We start from the raw sequence: 27,948 nt of genomic DNA, 5'->3' as shown, positions 1-27,948 counted from the left end.
AAAAAAAACAAAAACAACAACAACAACAACAAAACCCAATTGAAAATAAAGGAAACCATTAAAACATATATGGGCATGGCAATTTACATATTTATATTAGAAATAAAATTTCTATGACTTGTATTTGTGTACAGAGTTCTCAATGGGTTTATACACAGATTTCTATTCAAGATTGAGGTGCGGGTGATGTGGAATGTCAGAAGCTGAAACGAGACCATTGACTTTGTTTAAAATACTGCACTGTGTAAGTCTGGAAATGTACATTAATTGGTCGTATGTATCTTAAGTTTGTTTATACCTCCAAGTTCTTACACTGAAGATAAAGTAGCTTTAATTAAATCCAAAACCTTCCTCCTTCTCCACCCCCCATGATTTGTATAAATGTGCTTTTGCTTTTCTGGTGGTACAGTGAAAATTTATACTTGGATCTACCTTCATTATATCTGATTGCAGAAATTAAAGCACAATTTAAAAATAAATTAAAAATTGGATTTCTATACAGTGACAAAGAGAATACAAAACCGGAGCTAAGAAAAACAATACACTTCACAGTAGCTAACCACAAGATTAAATACTTGGGAGTAAATCTAACCAGAAACAAAAAGGATTTATTTAAAGAAAGTCATAAAACATTACAACAAGAAACAAAAAGAGACCTGGAGAAGTGGAAGAATATCCCTTGCTCATGGATAGGAAGACTCAATATTGTGAAAATGAAAATATTACCCAAGGCAATTTACACGTTCAATGCAATCCCAATACATATACCAATTCCATTCTTTAATGAGATGGAAAAGGCAATCTCCAATTTCGTTTGGAATGGAAAGAGGCCCCGAATAAGCAAAATATTCCTTAAAAAGAGAAACAAGGTAGGAGGTATCTCACTCCTTCATTTCAAATCCTACTACACTGTTGTGGTGGTCAAGCCAGCATGGTACTGGTATAATGACAGACACATAGATCAATGGAATAGAATTGAGAACCCAGAAATCAGCCCATCTCCCTAGGGACAACTGATTTTTGACAAGGAGATGAAGTAAGTTAAGTGGGGAAATGACAGCCTTCTTAACAAATGCTAGTGGCAAAATTAGAAAACTATCCATAGAAAACTCAAGCAAGATCTACACCTCATTCAATACACAAAGAACTCAAAGTGGATCATGGACCTAGGATTAAAACAAAGAACTATAAACTTCATTAGAGAAAAGCTTGGAAGAACTCTAGAAGCCATAATTTACAGCATGAACAATCTTCCAAACATCCTGAAAAACTTTACAACCAGGATCAGATAAAATAGATGAATGGGACCTTCTAAGAATCAAATCCCTATACACAGCCAAAAACTTCTCCAACAAGGTAAAAAGGGAAGCCACAGACTAGGAAAAAATATTTGGTAATGACATGTCAGGTAAGGGACTTATACTAGAATTTATAGAATACTTGAGCACCACAACAAGATAAATGTAAACAATTCAATTGAAAAATAGGCACAGGATATGAACAGACACTTCATCAAAGAAGACATTCAGATTATCAACAAACACAAGAATCAACAAACACAAGAAGTCCTCAAAATCCCTACTGCTAAGAGAGATGCAGATCAAAACAACTATGATATATCATCTCACCCCAGTCAGAATAGCCAAATTCAACAGAGCAGCAAACAACAAATGCTGGTGAGGTTGTGGAGAAATTGGAATCCTTATTCACTGTTGGTGGGAGTATAAAATGGTGCAACCACTATGGAAAGCAGTATGGCACTTTCTCAAAAAGTTGCAAATAGAAATACCATTTGACTCAGAAATTCTACTACTGGGCTTATATTCCAAAGAAACCATAACTGCCATCCAAGCAGATAGAAGCACACCCATGTTTCTTGCTGTTTTGTTATTTGGGGATTAATAATGTATACTGCATTGAAACAGATGAGGGAGAGAATTGCTTAAAAGCCATGTGGGATTAGGTATTATTTTCATGACAAGTGTCCAGAATAAGAGCTGCATAGTAAAGTGGACTTGGCGGAGGTGGGGGTGGGGATGGAGGAGGATTGTATAACAATAAAAGAATTTTTTTTTCTCTTCAAGGAGAAGAGGGAACTGAGAGGAGGGGTGAGTAGGGAGGAAAGTGTGCAACAATGTATGAATAGAAATCCAAAGTCTCTATAAACTTTCATTTGACAAACTTCAACACCCCCTCCCGATTAAACCACTCAACAAAATAGGAATAGGTGGGAATTTCTTCAACATAATGAGAAGTACATATGGAAAACCAAAAGCCAACATCATTGTCAATGGAGGAAGACTAAAGGCATTTCTTTTGCAAACCGAGACCGGAGAAGACTGCCACTATCATCACTTTAATTTAATGTTGTATTCAAAGTACTGGCTAGGGCAATAAGACAAGAAAAGGAAATAGGAGGCATCCATATTCCATATTGACAAAGAAGTGGTGAAACTATCATTATTTGCAGATGGTATGATAGTGTACAGAAAGAATCTCAAAGATTAAACAAAAAAGTTGTTAAGCCAACTAGTCCAATTTAGTAGAGTGGCAGGATTCAAGATAAAAATATAAAAATCAATAGGATTTCTCTACAGCAACAAAGAAAACAAGGAAAAGGAGACTACGAAACTAATCACATTTACAATAGCCAACCACAGGATGAAATACCTGGGCATAAACCTAACTAGAGACATGAAAGACCTTTATAAGGAAAAACAACAAAACTACTACTATAAGAAATAATAAGAAATCTAACTAAATGGAACAATATGCCCTGTTCTTAGACACAAAGGCTGAACATTGTGAAAATGACAAGCATACAAAAGCAATGTTCATGTTTAATGCAATCTCAACTCAAATATCGAACTCATATTTCAAAGAATAGAAAAGACAACAGAAAAAGGCCAATTATTTGGAAAGAAAAATAACCCCAAATAAGCAAAGCTCTTCTGAAAAATAAAAATGAGGTGGGAGGCATAGCATCAGGGTTGGGGGGGAACTGAGAAAGATGGGATAAATAATGTATACTGCATTGAAACAGATGAGGGCTGAGTAAGATGGGTTCAATAATGTATACTGCATTGAAACAGATGAGGGCTGAGTAAGATGGGTTCAATAATGTATACTGCATTGAAACAGATGAGGGCTGAAACATTTTAAAAGGGATATATGATTAGGTATTATTGTCATGACAAGAGTCCAGAATGAAGGCTGCATAGTGGAGTGGACCTGGGGGGAGGGATTGTAAAACAATGAAAGAATTTTTCTTTTGCTTTTTCAAATTTTTTTTTTTACTGGGTGGTGGGGGGAGTAGACAGGAAGAAAAGTACAACAATGAATGAATAGAAATCAAAGTCTCTGTAAATTTTCATTAAAATTAATAATAAAAAAAATTTAAAAAACCCAATTACTTTCTATGCATCAGAAAGCTGAACAATGACTAAGATGAAAGAATTGATGCCTTTGATTTGTGATGCTGAGAATTGAATATATCATGGACTGCTAGGAGAAGAAACAGATCCTTCCTAAAGAGTGTGAAGCCAAGTGTCTCCTTAGAGGCAAAGATTTTTTAAGTTCTTTCTGACATAATTTGGCCAAGGAGGTACCAGTCTTTGGAGGGGGACATCATGCTTGGAAGGGTGGAGGGACAGCACAAGAGGGGAAGACCTTGGATGAAATGGATTGACTCATCAACTGAGGTCATGGAGGTTTGTGTGTCAGAGACGATGAGGTGGGCTCAAGATAGAGCAGGATTCAGAGCTTTGCACAGGGGTTGCTATGAGTCCCAAGTGACTCGAAAGCACACAACAACAATGTACATGACATTTCTATATAAGCCATATAAAATTAAAAAAAGAGAAAGGAGAGGAAACTATTTCTAAAACTGTGGAATTTTCCTTAGAAAGATTTTCTAACTCAAAAGAAAATCCTGTAAAGTCTGAGAAAGCTTCATAAAAAATCTAAGTTGCAATAGGTTCTGTGTCACAAGAGAACCACTGAAAAGACAGGTTTTAAGAGCACAAGTAAGATCACAAATGAGCTGCAAACCATACATAGAGAAATCCACTTCTTTAAACTTGTGATGAGCTCATGTTCTATTTTCCGTTTTGAAGAAACTGTAGTTAGTAACGTCTGTTTAACTGCAGGCTGAGAGTGGTGCATATGGCAGGCGCTGGGTGGGAACCTGTAGTCAGCTCCACCTCAGCCTGCTGACTCCACACCAGAAGGCAGGAGCATGCGAGCCACTCTTGCTGTGTCTGCCTGGATGGTCTCTCTGCTGTCCTGTTACTCATACACATCCAATACTTTACCAGACATTGAAAATGAAGATTTCATCAAAGACTGTGTTCGGATTCATAACAAATTCCGTTCAGAGGTGAAGCCGACAGCCAGTAACATGCTCTACATGGTAAGCGGGATATCAGAGCTGGTGGCAGGCTGTCAAAACCAGCTTGTGTGTGTTGTTTGGGAGGAGAAATACTTGGCAACCCCAACTGACTTTTTCATTGTGATTAATGTGTGCTTTCAACTCACAATCTGTGAGAAAAACATCCCAGCTCTATCTACCTAAATTTGTAATTGAACTGGACAAGTGCATTTGACTTCTTTTTTTAGGTACTTCCTTTTCTCTGATCTTGGGTAGATTTTACGTTTCTTTTTTGGTGCTTTGCCCCTGTCAATTTTTGTGAGATTGCTTTAGAGATGTCTGCCTGCCCCCTCAAGGTTTACAGTTTTTGGTACTGGCAGATAATTGGTTTTCTCTGGAAGGGAGCATGGTATCTTGTGGGAAAGACGAGGTTTTTATTTAGTCAGGTTTGGGTTTGAATCCTAGCTTCACAGTTTGAAACTGTTTTGATAACTTTATGAGCTTCTAGGCCCTTGTGGTTATTAAACTATGTAAAGTTTAATACATAGTTTATATATGACATTGTAATGTGAAATACAATGTGCAGTATTTCGTATATTGTAGATCTTTAGGGCTATGTTGCTCTAGTTCCCTGACTATATTCCATCAAGGCAGTTCCTTATGTTCCCCACCAGCCAGCCTAGGCAATCCTTATGCATCATGTTTATAGAGAGGAGGCATGTTTAGTATTTCCGTCTCTACCTTGTCACACCTCCCTTCCCATCCCGGTTCCCAGCTCTCACCCCACTTATGTTGCTGGCTAAGAGTTTCCATTTCTGGTATCTTTACTTTTTACTGCTTCTCTTACAGACTTGGGACCCAACATTAGCCAAGGTTGCAAAGGCATGGGGAGGAAAATGCACACTTGGACATAATGGACAGTTGCATTCACCTTACAAGTTACACCCAAACTTCAGTGTGCTAGGAGAAAATATCTGGAGTGGATCGGTATCCATGTTTTCTGTGTCTTCAGCCATCACAAGCTGGTACGATGAAATCCAATACTATTACTTCAAGACTCGGGAATGCCGAAATGTTTGTGGCCATTACACTCAGGTAAGTGTCTGCCTTATAAAACTCTTCAACTGTCTTTTCAAGGGTGAGTGAAAAATTGGAATACGATATCAAGAACATAAAGAGAGTCCTAAAAAAACATACTTTAATTTCAATGAACTGTACCTACGAATAGCTTTATGTTCAGTAGGTGTGTCTTATTTTTAACTAACAGTCAGTTGTGGGCTGTTTGGTCTTTTTTATTTAATTAAAAATCATAGTTTAGCTGGGAGGCTCTTGTTTAAAACAATTAGTGCCCAGTGGGTGGACTTATTTGGTTAAAAATTGGTTGGGCCTAAGGGCATGGTATGAAGACTGATTTATTATTAGTTCTTGTTGTTGTTATTATGTGCCATCAAGTTTCTTGAGACTCATAATGGCCCTATGCACAACAGCCCTAAACCCTGCACTATCCTGTGCCAATCTAATGATCTCTGACACTGCTACCCCCATAACTCCAGTCACTGAATCAATCCACCTCATCTAGGGTCTTCCTCTCCTGCATGGTCCCTCCACCCTCCCAAGAATGACGCCCCCCTCTAAGGACTGGTCCTGCCTTGCAACATGCCCAAACTATGTCACTATGTCAGAGATTATATATATATATACAGAGTCTCTTCTGACATCCATTTTGGTCTTCTCTTCCTCTTCTGTCTCTGTAATGACCGTTTGCACTCTTCCTAGATGATTGATACCTTTGACATCCTCCCACAACTCATTTGGTCTTTGCTCATTAGTGTTTAAGGCCTCAAACCTGTTCCTGAGATGATTCTGAAATTCGTGTGGGATGACATCAAAGTCATATTTTGGCTCCTGTGGATTTGGTTTAATTTTCCTCAGCTTCAGCTTGAACTTGCATATGAGTAGGTGGTGGTCTGTTCCACAATCAGCCCCTGGCCTAGTTTTCACAGCTGATATTGAGCTTCTCCAGCGGTTCCTTCCACAGATGTAATCCATCTGATTCCTATGCATACCATCAGGTGAAATCCATGTGTATAACCTGCGTTTGTGTCTCTTATAAAATGTATTTGCAATGAATAAGTCATTGATTGTGCAAAATTCAATCATTTTATCTCCAGCTTCATTTCTGTCACCAAGCCCATGTTTTCCAACTACTGATTCAAAAACGACTAGAACAGCACATCAGCAGAGAATTGCCGGAAGTCCAGGCTGGGTTTAGAAGGGGTCGTGGTACTAGGGATATTGTTGCTGATGTTAGATGGATCTTGGCTGAAAGCAAGGAATACCAGAAGAATGTTTATCTGTGTTTCATTGATTATGCAAAGGCATTTGACTGTGTGGATCGTAACAAACTGTGGCTGACTCTGAGAAGAATGGTAATCCCAGAACATTTAATTGTGCTAATGCCAAGCCTATACTTGGACCAAGAGGCAGTAGTCAGAACAGAGCAGGTGTGGAAGACCCTTTATGAGGTGGATTGATTCAGTGACTGGGGTAATCTTGATGGGTATGTGAGAGGCAATGCGATTGGCACAGGATAAAGTAGGCTTTAGGGCTGTTGTACATAGGGTTGCTGTGAGTCGCAAACGACTCGAAGGCACATAACAACAACAACACATATCAAGGATATTGTTGTTTTTGTTGTGTGCCATTGAGTTGCCAATGACTCATAGCGATTTTATGTACACTAGCCCTGAACAGTACTCTACCCTGAGCCAGTCTCACTGTCTCTGACATACCTACCCTTTATTTACCCAGTTACTGTGTCAATCCATTTCATCTGAGGTCTTCCTCTCCTGCACTTTCCCTCTACTCTTCCAAGCATGTTGTCCTTCCAAGGACATGTCCCAAAAGTATGAGAGACAGAGCTTCAAAATCTTTGTCTCCAAGAAGAAACTTGGCTTTACCCTCTCCCAAAGAGCAGTTTGTTTTCTTTGCGGTCCATGGTATGTTCGATACTGTTCTCCGGCACCACAATTCAAAGATATCAAATCTTCTTTTATCATCCTTAGTCCTTGTCAAGCTCTCTGATGCCTAGCAAGTAATTCAAATTCCTGAGTCAGGTGCACCTTAGCCTCTAGACTGACATCCGCTCCTTAGCACTCTAGAGTGGCCTAACACTTCAACAGTACAAAGCATCTTTCAATTTCTTCACTGCTGGTGCCAAGAGTGTTGATTGTGGAGCTGAGCAAGCTCAAATTATTAACAACTTCAATCTCTATCATAATTCTGTCAACTGGCCCAGTGGTAATAAGGATCTTTTATCTTCTTGATGTTTATCTTCAATTCATATTGAGGACTACAGTCCTTGACCTTCTACAACAAACACATCAGTTCCTCCTCAGTTTCAGCAAGCAGGCTTGTGACATCTTCATAACGTAGGCTGTTGTTGAGTCTACTTCTGATTCTGGTGGCACATTCTTACTCATAAAGTCCAGCCTCTCAAATGATCTTATACATGTTGTAAAGGGTATGGATAAAGGATATATTCCTGATGTACCCCTTTCCTGATTTTGAACCATGCAATGTTTCCTTGATCTGTCAGATGACTGCTTTCTAGTCTGAGTATAGGTTTCACATGAGCACAATAATGTGTTCTGGGATTATCTTTCTTCTCAAGTTAGCCACAATTTGTTTACTATCCACACAGCAAAATACCTTTGCATAGTCAACAAGACAGATTATATCTATGTCTATATCTGTATCTATATATCTATAGAGATAGAGATAGAGATAGAGATAGAGATAGAGATAGAGATAGAGATAGAGATAGAGATAGAGTTAGAGATAGAGACCTCTGGTAATCTTTGCTTTTAGCCAAGATCCATCTGGCATTGGGGATAATGTCTCTACTGCCATGACCTCTTCTAAGCCCAGCTTGTATATCTGGTAGATCTCTGGCAATGTACATTTCTAGTCATTTTTGGATAATCCTCAGCAGGATATTCTTGCATGAGATAATAGTGATATTGTTTGATAATTTCCACACACTGTGGGGTCACCTTTTTTTTTTTTGTAATGTGAATAAAAATAGATCTCTCCCAGTAAGTAGGCGAGGTAGTTGTCCTCCAGATTTTTTTAGCCTAACCTGGTGAGCACATCCAGGACAGCAGCTGTTTGTTAAAATATGTCAATTGGTATTCCATCAATTCAGAGGACTTGTTTTTGCCAGCTCCTTCAGATCAGGGATATCGAAGGACCAATTAATTTAGCTGAACTTTGAGCTGTGGTGCTGGAGAGGAGTCTTGAATATACCATGGACTGCTAGGAGAACAAACAGGTTTGTCCTGGAGAAGGTGAAGCCAGAATGCTCTTTGGAGTCAAGGATTCTGAAGCTTCATCTGACATACTTTGGGCATGTTTCAAGGAGGGACTGATCCTTGGAGAGGGACATCATGTCTGGGATAGTGGAGGGACAGCACAGGAGAGGAAGACCCTTGATGAGGTGGATCAATTCTGTGAGTGGAGTGGTGGGAATGAGTGTGTTCGACAGGGCCAGGTTGGCACAGGATAGACGGCCTTTAGGGATCTTGTACATAGAGTCGCTATGAGTTGCAAGCGACTTGATGGCACATAATAACAACATCTAATAAAATACTGGTACTTGTAAGCATCGAACAAAATTTAGTTTTCTCTAATAAAGCTTTCCAATGATTCTAGCAGAAGAAAGATCTTTTCATAATACTTTGCCATTTTAACCATATTTCATAAGGCGTTTGCGTTGCCATGCCCAAGGTATACAATTTACATCCACTAATTTGCTCCAGAGGAGAAGGATGCACACTATCCCTCTCACCCAATTTACTGCCTGGGAAACCCCACTGGAGCACCAGCTATGAGTCATCTCTGACTCAAAGACAGTGAACATGAGTGGATGAGATTATGTATGATGTTGTTATGACTTGGAGCTGACTGTCTCCCATAGGGTAGCTTGAGTCAGTTCTGACTCCATGGTGCTCAACACCAACAGTTTATCCCCCATCTTATTAAAAAGCAGGCTATCTGTGTATGGTAGCCAAGTATGAGTAGATATACAGAGTAAAGACAATGGACTCAGACCCTTGTTGTTGTTTGGTTGCAAAGTGGAACTGACCCATAGCTGACTCTTCTGATGGGTTCTCAGAGGCAATAAATAGCACAGGAGAAAACATCCCATCTTTTTCCCCAAGGAGCAGCTGGTGGATTTGAACTGTGTGCCATTGGGATTGTAGCAGAGATTCTTTACTACTGCGCCACCAGAGAGTGTCAGGAAGTCATTGTTTATTGCTAGTAAGTCAGAACAAACACATAACTGACCCTCCACCAGGTTTCCTAGGCTGTAAATCCGACAGGAAGGGATTGCCCATTTTTCTTCTGTGGAGACACTCGAGTATTAGAACCGCTAAAGAAGTAGACTTTGGGTTATCAGTGCAGCTCCTTACAGGCTCTGCCATCAGATCCCCCCTCCTCATAGAAGATAGGGTATTTCTCGATGGATTAACTGAATACTTCATCTATTTGCACTGAAGACAAACGTGCAGTAAGAGTGTAGATCTCAGTGCATCACAGGTTATACAAGGTAGTCAAGTCATTTTGTTGCTGGCCCTTTAGTTTTGTCAAGTTGGGGAGCATCTGTGGGTGGGTTGCAAGGCTGAGATGAGCGTGGCTATGCTGGACTTCCACACTAGATGACACTATTCGTTCCCCGCCCCCCACCTTTGGTTTTTCAGCTTGAAGTTTTCTTTCTTTTTTTTCCCCATGCATAGAATTAATGAGAGTGAGAAAAGATCCAGTTTTATTTATAAATGTTGCAGTGTTACTGTGGTGATGATAATGACCAAGATGAACTGGAGAAAAGAAAGGAGTGGAGGATTGAAGATGTCAGTGAGAAAAGAGAACCATGTCTCCTCTGGATTATCTGGATGTGATGTTTTTGTTAGAACTACTTGGAAAATACTTAGTTCTGTAGAGCTTGCCAAAGAGGAGGGTGGGTTTGGGGAAAATAAATGAAATATCTTGCTTGGGATATACACTGTGCTCACAGTACTGTGCAGTCAGGCAGAAGTAAATTCTCCTCTTTTACTTGTAAAACAAGGACAGAAACACAAATTTATTGAGTTGCTGTGAAGCTTTAGTATGATATTGCATGCAAAATGCTTAATGTGGCATTAAGTAAGTTCTGGGGACCGTTGGTGGTGGGTCTTGTCAAGACACTCTCTGCTAATTGAAAGCTGATGGATCAAGTTTGCCCAGAGTTACATTGAGAAAAAAACAAAACAAAACAAAAAAATACAAACAACAAACAAAACCAAACTAAACAAAATTCAAAATGGTCTGGCTATCCATTTCTGAGAAATCTGCTATTGACAATCCTATGGCTTCTCATTCAATCATTTCTAGACATTTAGTAAACCTCCACTCAAATTAAAAAAAAGGAAACCAAGATAAAGTGCTTCAATTTTAAAAATATTCTGCAGAGCACATTTCTACTCGAGCCCCCACAGAAGAGTCACCATGAGTCAGGGTTCCCATAAATTTGAGTCAGCATGAGTTGGCATCAGCTACAGGAAGAGGTTTCAAGAGTCTGTCCGAGGAGAGTAAAATGTTAAGCCACTTCCTTGGCCTGCTCAGGCTTGAGGTCCTGGTAGAGGAGGCCTTGGGAGTGAGATATGCAGGAAAACTTCCTAAGGGAACATACTGCTTAAACAACCAAACAGGAAGAGACGTCATCCACTGCTGAAGGAAGCACTGTGACCCTTCCAGCCTGTGGAAGCTGCTTTCCCAGTCTGTCCATTGACAAACCAGGAAGCAAAGAGCAGCAGTCCTCTGAGGTGGCCTCCCACAGCCCATGTGATTCTCTTCCTCCCACCCCTCTTTAATCTTAGAGAAACGCAGCCTCCTTTCTCACCAGCCCAGTCTCCACACTATATGCTCTGCTTTATATTTACTAATCTTTAAATGTAAACCTGATAATTTTCTGCAGTCACACTGGCCTCATTACAGCACTGAGGAATTGTCATCTTTCAGGAAACTTCTCAAGGTTCTCAGATTAGCTCCCTGTAGCTCCAATTCTACTTTTCTTGCTCAGAAAAGGTTCCCATAATTTACACCCTAAGCACCCTCACTAAGGTGCTTCTGTGCTCCTTCTGACCTTGTTCACCTTTTCTGGCCTCCATTCAGCACAACTCATGTCAGAAAATTGCTCAAAAAGAGTTTTAAATAAACAAAATAATTATCAGTTATAATTGGACAGCAAAAGAGAGAAGATTCTCAATGAGATGGTTGTTGTTATGTGGTGTCAAGTCAGAACTAACTCATAGATGACCCTCTGACAGGTTTTCAGAGGCTATTTTATGGGTTTTACTCCTTTGGAGAGTACCTTAAACCTGATTTCGCCTGGGTCTTTTTATTATTAATTTTAATGAAAGTTTGCAGAGACTTTGGATTTCCTCTGATTCATTGTTGCACTTTTTCCCTGCTCACCCCTCTTTCCTATTTCGTTCTTCTTTTTGAAAAGTAAAAGTCTTTCATTGTTATACAATCCCTCCCCCCAAGTCCACTCCACTATGCAGCCTTTGTTCTGAACTCGAGTCATGACAATAATACCTAATCATATGTCCCTTTTAAATAGTTATCTTCCTCATCTGTTTCAATGCAGTTTACATCATTTATTCCATCCTTCTCAGTCTCCCCTCAACCCTGATGTCAGTACCCTTTTACAACAGTGGCACTATGTAGTAGTATTTCTCCTTTTGTGACTGAGAGATTTCACTCAGCATAATATCCTCCAGGATTACCCATTTTGAATAATATTTCATGAGTTCCTTGTTTTTCTTTGCAGCATAGTATTTCACTGTGTGAATATACCACTGCTCATCTATCCATAAGTTTCTTGATGGGCACATTGGTTGTTTCCAACTGTTTGCTATTGCGAACAAAGCTGCTATAAGCACGATGGTGCATATATCTGTTTTGGTGGCTATTATGGTTTCTTTGTAGTATATTCCTAGTAGTGGAATTGCTGAGTCAAATGGCATTTCTATTTGCTACTCTTTGAGAAAGTGCTGTACTGCCTTCCATAGTTGTTGCACTATTTTACACTCCCACCAACAATGAATACGGGTTCCAGTTTCTCCACAACCTCAACAGCATTTGTTGCTTGCTGTTCTGTTAAATTTTGCTATTCTTACTGGGGTGAAATGATATCTCATAGTTGTTTTGATTTGCATCTCTCTTAGAGCCAGGGATTTTGAACATTTGTTCATGTGTTTGTTTGCCATTTGAATGTCTTTCTTTGGTGACGTGTCTGTCCATATCCTGTGACCGTTTTTGAATTGGGTTGTTTACTTTATCATGTTGTGGTACTCGAGTATTCTATAAATTCTAGATATAAGTCCCTTTCCTGACATGTCATTACCAAATATATTTTCCCAGTCTGTGGCTTCCCTTTTCACCCTGTTGGAAAAATTTTTGGATGTGTATAGGGATTTGATTCTTAGAAGGTCCCATTCCTCTATATTATCCTCTCCTGGTTGTACATTTTCCAGGAAGCTTGGAAGACTTTTATGTTGTGGATTAGGACTTCTACCAAGCTTTTCTTTAATCAAGCTTATAGTCCTTGGTTTTAGTCCTAGGCCCATGATCCACTTTGAGTTGTTTTTTGTGTATGGAGTGAGGCGTGGATCTTGTTTGAGTTTTCTGCAGACAGTTTTCCAGTTTTGCCAACACCATTTGTTAAAAAGACTGTCATTTCCCCACTTAAATTATTTTATCTCCTTGTCAAAAGGAGATGTTCACCATAGGAAGATGGTCTGATTTCTGGGTTCTCAATTATATTACACTGATCTATGTTTCTGTCATTGTACCAGTACAACACTATCTTGATCACCACAACAGTGTAGTAGGATTTGAAACCAGGGAGTGAGATGCCTCCTACCTTGTTTCTCTTTTTAAGGAGTGCTTTGCTTATTTGGGGCCTCTATTACAAATGAAACTGGAAATTGCCTTTTCCATCTTGTTGAAGAATGGGATCAGTGTTTGTATTTGGATTGCATTGAACATGTAAATTGCTTTGGGTAGTATTGTCATTTTCACAATATTGAGTCTTCCTGTCCATGAGCTAGGAATATTCTTCTATTTTTTTTTCTTGTAGTTATGTTTTGTAATTTTCTTTTAATAGATCCTTTGTACATCTAGTTAACTTTACTCCTAAGTACTTAATCTTGTGATTAGCTATTGTGAAGGGTATTGTTTTCTTAGCTCCAGCTCTGTATTCTCTTTGTCACTGTAGAGAAATCCCACTGATTTTTGTATGTTGATCTTGTATCTTGCCACTTTGCTAAATTGGTCAACTATGTCCAGTAGTCTTCTTATTGAGTCATTAGGGTTTTCTAAGTATACTATCATATCAGCAGACAGAGATAATTTTACCTCCTCTTTGTCAATTTGGATTACTCTTATTTCCTTCTCTAATTGGTATCGCTAAGATTTCAATACAATATTGAATAAGAGAGGTGATAGTGGGCATCCTTGATTAGTTTCTGTTCTTAAAGGGAATGCCTTTAATCTCTCCCCATTGAGAACAATACTGGCTCTCAGGTTTACATATATATTTATTAATATGTTGAAGAAATTTTCCTCTAATCCTATTTTGTTGAGTGTTTTAATCAGAAAAGGGTGTTTGATTTTGTCAAAGGCTTTTTCTGAATCTATTTATAGGATCATGTGGTTCTTGTTCTTTTGTTTATATGCTGAATTACTTTAATTGTTTTTCTTATGTTGAACCACCCTTGCATACCTGTTATTTATCCTACTTGGTCATGGTGAATTCTTTTTTTTTTTTTAAATGTATCATTGCACTCAATCGGCCAGGGTTTTATTCAGGATTTTTGCATCTATGTTCATAAAGTATACTGGCCTATAATTTTCCTTTCCTGGCTTTGGTATCAAGGATGTGTTTGCTCCAGAGAATGAGTCTGGAAAAATTCTATCTTTTTCTATTTTCTGAAATAGTTATGTAGCATTGGTGACAGTTCTTCTCTGACTGTTCGATAAAGTTCATTTGTAAAACCATCTTGTCCAGGGCTTTTTTTGGATGGAAGTTGTTTTATTGCCTTTCCAATTTCTTCTTTTGTATTAGATTTGTTCAGGTGTTCAATTTCAGTTTGTGTCAGTTTAGGTAGGTTATGCATTACTAAGTATTTGTACATTTCCTCTAGGTTTTCATATTTGTTTGAGTATCTATCAACAATCTGCGTTATGCAGATGGCACAACCTTGCTCGCTGAAACTGAGGAGGACCTCATGCAATTGCTGCAGAGGGTCAAGGACTGCAGACTTCAACATGGACTGAGGCTCAATGTCAAGAAGACAAAAATTCTCACCACTGGACCAATCGGTAGCATCAGGATGGATGGCGAAGAGATTGAGATTGTTCACAGCTTCAGTTTGCTCAGCTTCACAGTCAACACTCTTGGCACCAGTAGCCAGGAAATCAAAAAACATATTGCGATGGGAAAGTCTGCAGTTAGGGACCTCTCCAAAATACTCAAGAGCAACAGTGTCTCTCTGGAGACTAAGGTCCGCGTGATACAGGCCATGGTTTTTGCAATCACTTGTTATGCACCAGAGAGTTGGACAATGACTAGGGAGGACAGAAGGAGAGTTGATGCCTTTGAGCTGTGGTGCTGGAGAAGAGTATTGAATGTACCATGGACTGCCAAGAAAACAAACAGATTCATCGTAGAGAGGGTTAAACCAGGCTGTTCCTTGGAGGAAAGGATTTTACAGCTTTGTCTGACATACTTTGGACATGTTGTAAGGAGAGACAGGTCTTTAGAGAGGGACATCATGCTGGGTAGAGTAGGGGGACAGCACAGGAGAGGAAGACCCTCTATGAGGTGGATTGATTCAGTGACTGGGGTACTCAGGATGGGTGTGTCGGGGATAATGAGATTGTCACAGGATAGAGCACAGTTTAGGGCTGTTGTACATAGGGTCGTTATGAGTTGCAAACAACTCGACGACACGTAACAACAACAACAACATAGTTTTCCCTAATATTCCAAAGTTAACCTTTTTATTTTAGTTGGTTCTGTTGTGATGTTGCCCGTTTCATCTTATTCAGATTATTTGTCTTTTTCCATTTTTGTTTTGCTAGTGGCTTGTCAATTTTATTAACAGATTCAAAAACTAACTCCTAGTATTTTTTATTATTTCAATTGTTTTTCAGGTTTTTATTTCATTTCTTTCTGCTCTAATTTTTATAATTTCAGTTTTTTTATATGGTGTTGGGTTTTCTCACTGTTCTTTGCCAATTTGTTGGAAATGTTGGGTTAGAGAGTCAATGGTAATTTTTTTCCTGCCTTTTGATGTGTTTGCTTATTGCTATACATTGACCTCTGATTATTGCTTTGGCTGTTTCCTAGAGGTTTTGGTAAGTGATGTTTTCATTGTAATTTGCTTCAAAAATATTTTAATATCATTTTTATTTCTACTAGTACCCATTCATATTCAAGTAAGGTGTTGTTCAGCTTCCAATTATATGGGGTTTTTCCCTTTATCCTCTTGATATTAACTTCTAATTTTGTAGTATTTTGGTCTTAGAAGATGCTTTGTATTATTTCTATGATTTTTTACTTATCGATGCTTGCCTTGTGACCTGAAATGTAATTAATTCTGGAGAATGTTCCATTCACATTTGAAAAGAAGGCATATTGTGCTGTTGGGGGTGCATTAGCCTATAAATATCTATGAGATGACGTTGGTCTATTGTGTGTTTTAATTCTTCAGTATCTTTGTTGAGTTTCTTTCTGGTAGTTCTATCTTTTCTTGAGAGTGTTCTATTGAAGTCTCCAAGTACTAGCTTTCTGTCTATTCCTTTTTCAGTTTTGTTTATGTCTGTTTTATATATTTTACAGGTCTTAAATTTGTTGTATAGATATTTATTATTGTTATGTCCTCTTGTTCTATTGACCTTTCAAGCATTATATAGTGACTTTCCTTATCCTTTATGATGGTTTTTGTATTGGAATTTATTTTATCAGAGATTAATATTGCTACTTTTGCTTTTTTGTGTTGCTATTTACTTGGTATATTTTCCCCCACTTTTTTATTTTTATTCTTTTTTTATCTTCATTTTGCAGGTGTGTCTCTTGTAGACAATATATTGATGGATTTGAGGGTTTTTTAATCCAATCTGCTACTTTTTTTCTTTTCAGTGGTGCATTTATACATTCACATTCAGTGTGATTATTGATAGGCAAGGTTTTATTTCTGTCATTTTGTTGAGTTCTCTTTGATGTTATTGCTAATTACTTTGGTCCATCCTGCTTCCTGTGGCACTTTGGCACTTCTGTAAGAAGGATGTCTCAGTGTTTCCTGCCATGAAGATTTTGTTTTTACAAACTCCCTTAGGTTGTGCTTTTCAGGGAGTATTTTGTTCTCTCCTTCATATTTGATGGGCAATTTTGCTGGGTACTGTATTCTTGGTTGAAAGTTGTGTTCTTTGTGTGTTCAATATATGTCATTCCACTCTCTTCTTTCTCACATGGTTTCTGCTGAGAAATAACCACTTAACCTTATCTGCTCTCCCTTAAAGGTTACTTTCTGTTTCTCCCTTGCTGATTTCAGAATTCTCTCCTTATCTTTGGTTTTGGCAAATTTGAATATGATATCACTTAGTGTTTTTCCTTTAGGGTCTACATGGTGTTTGCTCGGTTTTTATTCTGGCTACTTTTGCTTTTTTTGTTGTTGTTGCTATTTACTTGGTATATTTTTCCCCACCTTTTTATTTTTATTCTTTTTTTATCTTAATTTTGCAGGAGAGAATATATATTCTCTCATTCTTCATTATGCCTGGAAAGTTTTCTTCTAGTAATTCTTCCCCAACTTTTTTGGTGCTTTTACTTGCTTCTTCCTGTTTTGGGATTCTGATGATATGCATGTTATTTCTTTTGATGGTGTCCCACATTATTCTTAGATTCTCTTCTTTTTCCTTCTTTTTTAATTCTGCTTTTTGCTCTAGCAGCTTAGTGGTGACAATTCTATCTTCTAATTCACTAGTTCTGTATCTATATCTTCAACTCTATTCAGTGTCCCTATATCATGTTGAAAGCATCTGAAACCTTGGACTTCATATTTTGCATCATGGTTTCTTGTTTTTCTAGTGCCTCTAATACCACATTAATTTTACCTGCATTGTTTTGTATTGGCTTTTTTAAGGTCTTCCTGATTTTTTCTTGCAGTTTCCTGTAATTTTTTTAGTTTGTTTTTCACTCATTGAAAATATTCAATCATTGTTCTTTTGAATTCTTTGTCAGAAAGTTCCATCAGGCTTTCTGGCTTCAGGAAATCCATTGCTATTGTGTCACTTTTTTTGGGTGATATCTTGCTTTGGGCTTGTGTGAGAGTAAAGCAGAATGCTTCTTTCAGGACATTGCTCTGGTAAATGTTATCATACCTGAGGCAATAGCTGGTTCTTGATCTGACATCACTACTTCAGAAGAAGACTGGGCAGGCACACAAGCAGGTGCACAAAGGGTGGGTGTACAAGCAGATGCATGTGTGTGTGTGGAGAAGATGCACTCATAAACAGACACAAGAGGGGGGTGCGGGAGAGACCTGAATGGAAAACTAAAAAGCCTTGGTTTTCCCCTCAAGAACTACGTGTGCCATCCCATTTGAGCTCCACCTCTCACTCCTTCCTGCTTAAGGTGATGGGGTCCTACAGTCAGTCCAACCCTCATCCATGATCGCCCTTAAGTACCTCACTCAATTTCCCACTGTCCTGTTTGCTCCTGGCAGGTGAGTCCGCTTGCAACTCACTGATCCCTGCTATGGGACTCTGTACCCCACCTATATTTGCTGTACCCCACCAATGCTTTCAGCTCCTGTGGCTCTCAAATGTCCATGCTTATCCACAGCTATGTTTTGAAAGGCACCTATATATTTGTACTCCATTTTTGGCCCCAGGCCTGTAAGGCTGAGGACCTGAAAGCAGTTTGTTTCCAAAAGTACCTGAGTGACGAAGAAGGTAGCCTATTGTTCCCTTCTGGAAGTGGCTTCTCATCTCTGTCGATGGGCCCGGTACTTCCCTGTTGCCTGAGGTAAGGGATCCTGCATGTTGAAGCCAGACAGCAGTTTGTTCCCCGAAGTACCTGAGTGACCTAGGAGGAAGCCTGTTGTTCCCTCCTGGAAGTGGCTTTTCATCTCTGTCAAGAGGCCCAGGACTTCTCTGTTGCCTGAGTTTAAGGGATTAGGCATGGTGAAGCTAGACAGCAGGTTTCCCCCCTAAGTAACTGAGTGACCTAGGAGGATATTGTTCCCTTTTGGAAGTGGTTTCTAATCTCTGTCATGGGGCCCAGGATTCCTTGTTGCCTGAGTTAAGGGGTCCTGCATTGTAAAGCCAGACAGAACTTTGTTTCCCAAGGTAACTACTTGCTCTTGGTGGGTGGTTCTCACAGCAACTCCGCTACCATCTTCTGGCCGGGACTAACTGACAGCTTCCACCAGGGGCCTACAGCTCGCTGCTCATGTGGCTCCCAAATTAATTATTTTAATAAAAGCTCTTATTCAAATTCCTACTGTCCATGTCATGCCGCGTTGGTCTCTGAGTGCCACATAGGTGTCTCTGTTGGCCCGTTTCTATGTAGTTTGCCACTCCTCCATCTCCTTATGCTGTTTCCTCCACCATCTTATTTCCTCCTGAGTCCCTTTTATGCCCTTGTCCATTCCTTTTATATCAGTGCCATCAGCTAGTTTTGGGGCTTTTTTATCCCAGGTTCTAATAATTATTTAATTAGTTTTCTTAGTGTTTCATTTTCTAAGCTCATGTTTTCCAGTTTATTTCTCTAAACCTGACATACCTGACCCTGGCATATTGTAAGGAAGGAGACTAGCCCTTGGATAGAGACATCATGCTTGGGAGGGTGGAGAGACAGAACAAAAGAGCAAGACCCTGGATGAGATAATGACTCAGTGACTGGGGTAATGTGGGTAGGTATGTTAGAGACAATGAAGTTGGCTCAATATAGAGCAGGATTCACGGTTGTTGTACATAGGGTTACTATAAGTTGCAAGTGACTTGACAGCACCTAACAACAACACAGCTTGACCTTCTGAACTCCACGTGGTTGAATACAGGAACCAGTCAATCTTTATTGGATATCTAATAGGTAAGTACAAACTCTGGTGAACTCATGGGTAAAGAGTTCCATTGCCAACCCATTGAGCAATCTTCTCCATAGCAATTTATAGCCACTGAAAAATTGTCAGCTGTGAGTCAGTTCTGACCCAAAGGCACAAAACAACAACAAGAGAAAAGTAAACAACTGAAGTCCAACAGGTCTAACATACTAGGAACTTATTTACAATAAAAGGACGTTTTATCTGGTCCTGTATTCTCCATCATTGCCAGCATGTTTGGATCCATTGTTAGTGACTTTTATCCAGTCCATCCCACTAACAATCTCCCTGTCCCCAGGACTCTATATAACTAAACAGTTACATCTTCTCCCAGCAATCTAGTCTGTCTAATGACGTATCCAAAACAAGAAAGGTGGGCTTTCATTGGATAGTTTTGGAAGTAGATTTCAACGCCTTTCTTCCTTGTTTGCAAGCGCTGCTGAAACTTGTCCATAGTGAATCATTCTGCTGGTATTTGTAATTTCAGTGACATCACTTCTAGTATCAACCCCACACAAGCCACCACAGTATGACACATTGACAGGCAAATAATGGTAGATGATTACTAGCTCAAAACTAGTAACCTCCTAACAGGGTTCCCTTTCCTAGGCTCCTACTCAGCCTTCTTCTCCTTTCTTGATTTTCGCCATCTCAGTAAATATTGCTAATATCCCAAACCTATGAGTTACATTTTGTCTCTTTCACTGTCATTTCATACCCTAAACAAAAGCAAATTCTTTCAGCTTTATCTTTAAAGTATGTAATGAACCTGATCAATTCTCTGAAACACCACTGTCATTACCGAAAAATGAGTCATCTCTTTCTTACACCGTTGGAACAGCTTCTAAAATTGTTTATATCTTTCTTACCTAATCCTCTTATCCTATGTACCGCTTAACAAAAAAATAAACATAAAGAAAAGAAATAGTGGTTGATTCCATGGTGATCGCACGTGTTATAAGGCATAACTGTTTGATAATGAAGGGTAGCTTGGCTATGACACTTATGGAAACAAGTCATCATCTGTGCTGGTATTAGGTAGGTTCAAACCTATTATCTTTGAGTTAAGGAGCTCTGGCCCCTAGTGGTAAGACTCTGAGATACAGTACTAAAGGCATACAGTTTGAATCCACCTGTTGCTCCTCTGGAGAAAGATGGGAAATCTACCTGCAATTACTTCCTGAGGACCTGCTGGAATGTCAGCTAGGGGTCAGTTCCAACTTGATGACACCCAACAACAACAACAATAATCTGTCAGGTAGTAGTAGAGTGCAGAATGGTTTTAATATCCAAGGAATGCCTTTCTTAATAGCTAAAATGAAATAAGTAAAAAAATAGTGCTTTCCAGATACTTCATGATTTGTCTCCTGCCACTGACTTTATCAATTATAACCCTTCTGAGCCCTTGAGCTACTAGCCTGCTCTTACTCTAACATGCCAAGGAAATACTATCTCAGGGGTTTTTCCTGGAAAAAGTTCCTTCTGCTTGAAAAATTCTTCCATCATCACTGATCTCCCTTGAATATTCATTCTGAGGGCCACCTCCTTATCTTTGGAGTCTCAGCTCAAATATGCTTCCTCCTTAGAGATGTTGTCACTGAACATCATTGAAAGGCAGGCTCCTCCAGCTGCTTATTCAGTTGGGTGTCCTATTCTATTTCTTCCCTGCACTATCACTCTTCTTAGTTATTGTTTATATGCTTATTTTGGTGTAGTTGTTTTCGTTGTTGTGTACCGTCGGGTCAGAACTGACCCATAGCTGACTCTCCGGTGGGTTTTCAGAGGTAGTTAATTGCATGGGAGGAGATTGCCTATCTTTCTCCCATGGAGTAACTGGTGACCTCAAAACACATGCTTTCAGGATTGCCGTGCAGTTTCTTACCTTTAGGCCACCAGAGTTCCATTTTGGTATTGTTGGTTTGTTGTTGTTGATTGCCGTTGAGCTGAGCATGACCCATCGCGACCCTATGAACAAAAGGCCAGAAGTCTTTCTATAATTATCGTTGTTTCTCCAGGTTTATAGAGTTTTCAGAGGCATGTGGTTTAGGATGTGGATGCCACTCCTCCTTGCACACTTGAATCAAACTTGAATAAATCTGAGAGCTTCGCCAAACATTGCCCAGGATAGGTAGCCATTATATTTGGCAAACCTATGGCACAGTAGTTCCATTATGGCATTTAATACCCAATGACACAAGATTCAGTGTCATAGTAAACCCAGATTACCTCATCACAACAAATTGGCCACAGTGCTGTATGACTTAGAAGAATGTTCTTCCAAAATATGGTAAAAATGATTAAAACATAATATCTCTGGCTCAACTGTTAAATATCATTTCCCTTCCTCCCAGGAGGTCTCGTTGACTCTAAACAAGAGGTTTAAAAAATAAAAAACAATCAGAGTTTCTAATAGAGTTAGTAATCAACTCTATTAACATTCAAGTACATTTTCTATGTGGCTATGTGTTCTTTATATACACAACATATACATAAATATACATATTTTATCTTTTGCTTCAAATTTTTTGAGTGAAAGTTTACTAGTCATATTGGCTTTCCATTACTCATACATATTTTGTTTTACAACATTAATCATAGTTTACTACTCTAAATTAATTACAATCCACACAGATCCTCAACCAAAACAAGAGCACGATCTTACAGACTCCAGCCGCTTCATCTAACTCCAATATGGAGACAAGGGCTTTGGCTTTCTATGTTGCTAAGTATTATCTAATACAAAACCTATAAACAAAAGAACTATTGTCCTTCTTCCAAGTTCACTTAATTTCCACAGGCATATTTAGGAAGTGGATGCCACTCCTGCTTCCAAGCCTGTCTTGATGAGTGAGCTCTACCAAACATTGTCAACCATGTGTAACCATTATGGCATTATGGTACACCATTTGGTATCACAGAATCCAAAGTAACCTCAAAACAGAGAAAGTACATAAGAGTGCTGTACCATTAAGGAGAAGGTTTATTTCAAAGAGAAATAAAAACCAAGCCCACAGGCCCTCGGGCTCAGATGAATTTTCAAAGAAGCCAGTCCTACACACTGCACTTTCACTGTCCATTAAAAAAAAAAAAAAAAAAAAGAAAAAAAAAAAAAAAAAAAAAGAGGCTTCCAGCCAACCAATCACTCCAGAGTCAGACTCCAGCTATCACAGAGGAAAAAAGATAAGGACTCACTCTCTTAAGGCCACATGAGTTACCGATTTTGTATTGTTGTTTTTGTTAAGTGCCATCGAGTCGCAGGTGACTCATAGCGACCCTATGAAGGAGAGTCCTTGACGGTTGAGTGCCTTTCATCCTCTCTCCAAGTTCATAGGGTTTCCGGAGGCAAGCTATTATGGAAGTGTATGCCACTCCATTTTGTATTAACTAATGATAATAATTTCAGGTCTTGTTTATGACTGAATTCTGAGCTTCTAGTACTTGTGCCATCAGTCACTGCTCTCAACTGAGTTGAATGAAGAGCAATCATGTAACTCACTATGCTTCATGCAGGGTCAATCATGTATAACTGTCTCCTGATAAAAACGCCTTCTTTTATTTAAGGTTGCTTGGGCAGACAGTTACAAAGTTGGATGTGCAGTACAATTTTGTCCTAGAGTTGCTGGTTTTGGAGCACTTTCCAATGGAGCACATTATGTATGCAACTATGGGCCAGCGTAAGTCAATTTATTTCCAAATGTAAATAAATACATCTTTATTATGTAAGATTTTATCTTAATTAGAGATAAAAATCAAAACAACTATGAGATATCATTTCACCTCAGTAAGAATAGCAAAATTTAACAGAATGGCAAACAACAAATGCTGACAAGGCTGCAGAGGATGAATCTATTTGTTTTCTTGGCAGTCCATGGTACATTCAGTACTCTTCTCCAGCACCATAGCTCAAAGGCATCAATTCTCCTTCTATCCTCCCTAGTCATTGTCCAACTCACTGATACATAACAAGTGATTGCAAAAACCATGGCCTGTATCAGGCGCACTTTAGTCTCCAGAGAGACACCGTTGCTCTTGAGTACTTTAGAGAGGTCCCTAACCTCAGACTTTCCCATCACAATACGGTTTTTTTTATTTCCTGGCTGCTGGTACCAAGAGTGTTGACCGTGGAGCCGAGCAAACGGGAGCTGTGAAAAATCTCAATCTCTTCACCATCCATCTTGATGCTACCGATTGGTCCAGTGGTGAGAATTTTTGTCTTCTGGACATTGAGCCTCAGTTCATATTGAAGGCTGCAGTCCTTGACCCTCTGCAGCAAGTGCATGAGGTCCTCCTCAGTTTCAGTGAGGAGGGTTGTGTCATCTGCATAACACAGATTGTTCATAGATCGCCCACCAATCCTAACGCCACGCTTCTCCTCATAGACCCCAGCCTCCTGGATAATCTGCTCTGCATACAGGTTGAAAAGGTATGGAGACAGGACACATCCCTGGCATACACCCTTCCCAATATTGAACCATGCAGTGTTGCCCTGGTCTGTTCTGACGACTGCCTCTTGGTCCAAGTATAGGTTTCGCATTAGCATGATTAAATGTTCTGGGATTCCTATTCTCAGAGTCAGCCACAGTTTGTTATGATCCACGCAGTCAAATGCCTTTGCATAATCAATGAAATACAGATGGACATTCTTCTGGTATTCTCTGCTTTCAGCTAAGATCCATCTAACATCAGCAACAATATCCCTAGTACCACAGCCCCTTCTAAACCCAGCCTGGACTTCTGGCAGTTCTCTGCTGATGTACTGTCCCAGTCGTTTTTGGATAATCTTCAGTAGAATCTTGCTTGCATGTGAAATCAATGATATTGTTCTGTAGTTTCCACACTCAGTTGGGTCGCCCTTCTTATCCAGTCACTTTTCACTCAAACTCGGAAGTATTTGGGGTTTACACTGCCTGTTTTGACACCCTTCCTCCTCACTGCTCCAGACCTGCATTATCCAAAATCACTGGGCAGTACTAAGTAATGCTGTCATATATGACATATCTTTACCCAGGGCAGATGAACAGGGAAACAACCTCTAACATCAGACACTGAAGAGGACCGGACACCATTATTGGAAGTCCGGCCCGCACTTGAGCTGTTTTCTAGGTCATTGAAAATTCAGTCTGCAAGTGGGTAGCTTTCTGGTTTAATAATGAAAGGGAAACTTTTGTCCTCTGTGCTGCATGCTGGCAGGGAACCTGGGGTATTGCATGCAAGCACAAGCTGGTATCTCTTCTTGTTAAGAATACATCTTGGTCATCCTGGTCCCCTAACTCCTTTCATGTGAAAAGCAACATCTATCATAAGGAACAGATAATGCACCCTCCCTTACTCGATTGTTTCTGTACCTGCTTTTTATAATTCTATGATAAAAGGGAAATGAGATCATAGCAAAAACCCCTATAAAAATTAAAGCAATGCAGACCCTTAGGGTTTTTGCATTATCTTTTGTGTTGTGTGTTTTTCTTGCTGCAGTCTTGTATTGTCTTTTGTGTGTGTTTGTCTCTTTATGTCCATTTCTTCCATGAAATCTATAAAGGTTTGCAACAAAACACTATTCTATTTGATGTGCTTTGAGCAACTTTCCTGAGGTCTCCTTACTCATGTTTAAATCTTTTTCTTTGAATACCTGTCTTTTTTCTTTGCTGAGCTCACACTTGGGACTCTCGGGGAAACAAAACCTTCTCAGTTCCTGTTCTTATTCTTGTTATTATGTGCTGTTGAGTCGCTTGTAACTCATCGCAAGCCCCCCTATGTACAGAAGTCCTATACCCAGCTCTATCCTGTGCCAATCTTATTATCTCTGACATACCCACTCCCATTACCCCAGTCACTGAATCAATTAATCTCATCAAGTGTCTTCCTTTTTTGCACTGTCTCCTCCAGCCTCCCAAGCATGATGTCCCACTCCAAAGACTGATCCCTCTTTTCAACTTGTCCAAAGTACGTCAGACGAAGCTTAAGAATACTTGCCACAAAGGAGCAGCCTGTTTTCACCCTCTTTAGGATGAACTTCTTTGTTCTCCTAGCAGTCCATGGAAACTTCAATACTCTTCTCCAACGCCACAGGTCAAAGGCACAAATTCTTAATCATCATAAAGCAATGTCCAGCTTTCTGACAGATAACAAGCAATTGTAAAGACTAGATCAGTTGCACCTTAATCTCCAGTCTGACACAGTTACTTTTCAGTACTCTGGAGAGGTCCTTGACAGCAGACTTTCCCAATACAAGTTGTCTTTTAATTTCCTGGCTGCTTATACGGAGAGTTGATTTTAGAGTCAAGCAAAGTGAAGCTGTTAACAATTTCTGCCTCTTCACCTTCTATCCTGATGATGCCAATCAGCCCCGTGGTAAGAATCTCTGTTTTCTTGATGTTGAGCTTCAATCCATACTCAAGGCTACAGTCCTTGACCTTCCGCAACAAGCGTGGTTTTCCTCTGTATCAGCAAACAGCGTATGTCTTCTGCATATTAGAGATTGTGATGAGTATTCCTCCAATCCTGCCAAATTCCTCCTCCTAGACAGCCTTGAAAACCCAGTGGAAGGTCCCTGAGTTGAAATTGGCTCAATGGCTGTGGGATGTTTTTCACTTTTTGCCTTAATTATGGCAAACATGGTGGCACAGTGTGTTACTGAGCTACTAAGGAAGAGATCTGCAGTTCAATTTCACGAACTGCTAATGAATATTTACAGCCTTAGAAAGTTGATGGTCACTCCAAATTAGAATCCTATTAGTCCTGTGTTATTTAATGAAGTAGACTTTGTGATATTACATTATATATTAGGCTGCTAACAGAAAGGTTTAAATCTACCAGTTGCTCCTGGGGCAAAGATGGCAGGTTCTTGTCATAGAGGTTTACAGTCTCAGAAACCCAGTGAAGGGTCACTATTAATCAGAATTGACTTGATACTAGCAGTGGATTTGTTTTGATTATTGCCTCAGTCAAGGAGCCCTGGTGGGGTAGTAGTTAAAGCCCTCAGTTGCTAAACACAAGGTCTGTGGATTGAACCCACCACAGTTGATGACCAAAAGGTCTTTAGTTTGAAACCATTGTATGGAAAAAGATGTGGTAGTTCACTTCAGAAAGATTTCATTTTAGAAGCACTATGTTACTTTAGGTGCTCCTGTGTACATAAGATCTACACCTTACATGATTCTGTGCTATTTCACAGTCTCTGCTGTGTTTGCACTCATGGTCATAGTCAAGTGTCAGTCTATCACAAGGACGGTCTTCCTATCCTCCTTTGAACCTTCATCTTTCCAAGCAAGATATCCTACTCCAGGGCCTGGCTTCTTCTGAAGATTTATCTGAAGTATGTGAGACAACTCTCACCATCCTTCCCTTTGAGCAGCGCTCTGGCTGCACATCTCTAAACGCAAATGTGATTGTTCTTTTGTCAGATCATAGTATATGCAATACTGTTCACTAACAATTCAAACGCCTCACTCCTGTGGTCTTAGCTGAGTCAGTGGATTTGAGAGCTGTGGATATTTGGATTACTTTAATCAACCCCATAAGGACAAATCTAGGCCTTTTCAGTAACACATTTTTCCTAAGATGAATTCTGTCATTCCCTTAGCACAACAGCTTTTTATATTAAATTAGCAATTTAAAAATTTCCCCTTTCGAAAGTTGGGATGCATACTAAAGAATTAATATTATAAATAACAGCTTGCATCTGAACAACGTACTCTAATAAGGGCGCTGTGGTGTGCTAGTGGCTGTGCTGCCAACACCAATGTAAGGGTTTCAAATCCACAAGCTTCTCTGTGGGAGGAAGATGGATGACCTCTTCCCATCAACCCTTGAAAATCTGTTGGAGGGTTAGCTATGAGTCAGTTCTGACTTGACGACAACTGGCAGGATAGTCAGTATTATTTTAGAATAAAGCTTGAGAAATTGCTACTAGAATCAATTAGTCTTTTGTCACTGTTTTTCATGGTGCAGGGTAAAATTAGAGGATAAAATTATGAAATTATAAATTATAAAATTATAAAGTTTATAAATTATAAAACCGAAATTAATGTGGAATCAGAAATTAGAGAAGTTATCTTTATTCTACAGGAAAAATAGTAATACCTCTTCAACGGTAGTTCTTAAAAATACATAGTTTTATTTGCAATTCTGATTTTTTTAGCAGTACTGGTTATCTAGCTTTCTATAAATATTTCCATGTCATATTCTGACTACTGCACAAGTTATGTTCACCATTACTGTTAATTTACTGTTGCTATTATTAGGACATCTGGCAGTTCTCTGCTGATGTACTGTTCCAGTCGTTTTTTTGATAATCTTCAGTAGAATCTTGCTTACATGAGAAATCAATGCTATTGTTCTGTAGTTTCCACACTCAGTTGGGTCACC

The 27,948-nt window shown here is 39.3% G+C and overlaps 1 pseudogene; it reads left to right on the top strand.

Moving 5' to 3' along the window:
* The first annotated feature begins 4,237 nt into the window (after nt 1-4,237).
* LOC102874523 overlaps nt 4,238-27,948 on the top strand; it is a 30,980-nt pseudogene continuing 7,269 nt past the window's right edge.

The sequence above is a fragment of the Elephantulus edwardii genome, unplaced genomic scaffold (genome assembly GCF_000299155.1).
Source record: "Elephantulus edwardii isolate Elephantulus edwardi_28Jun2011 unplaced genomic scaffold, EleEdw1.0 scaffold00021, whole genome shotgun sequence".
NCBI classification, from domain to species: Eukaryota; Metazoa; Chordata; class Mammalia; order Macroscelidea; family Macroscelididae; genus Elephantulus; species Elephantulus edwardii.
This window is presented reverse-complemented; position numbering and strand designations above follow the sequence as displayed.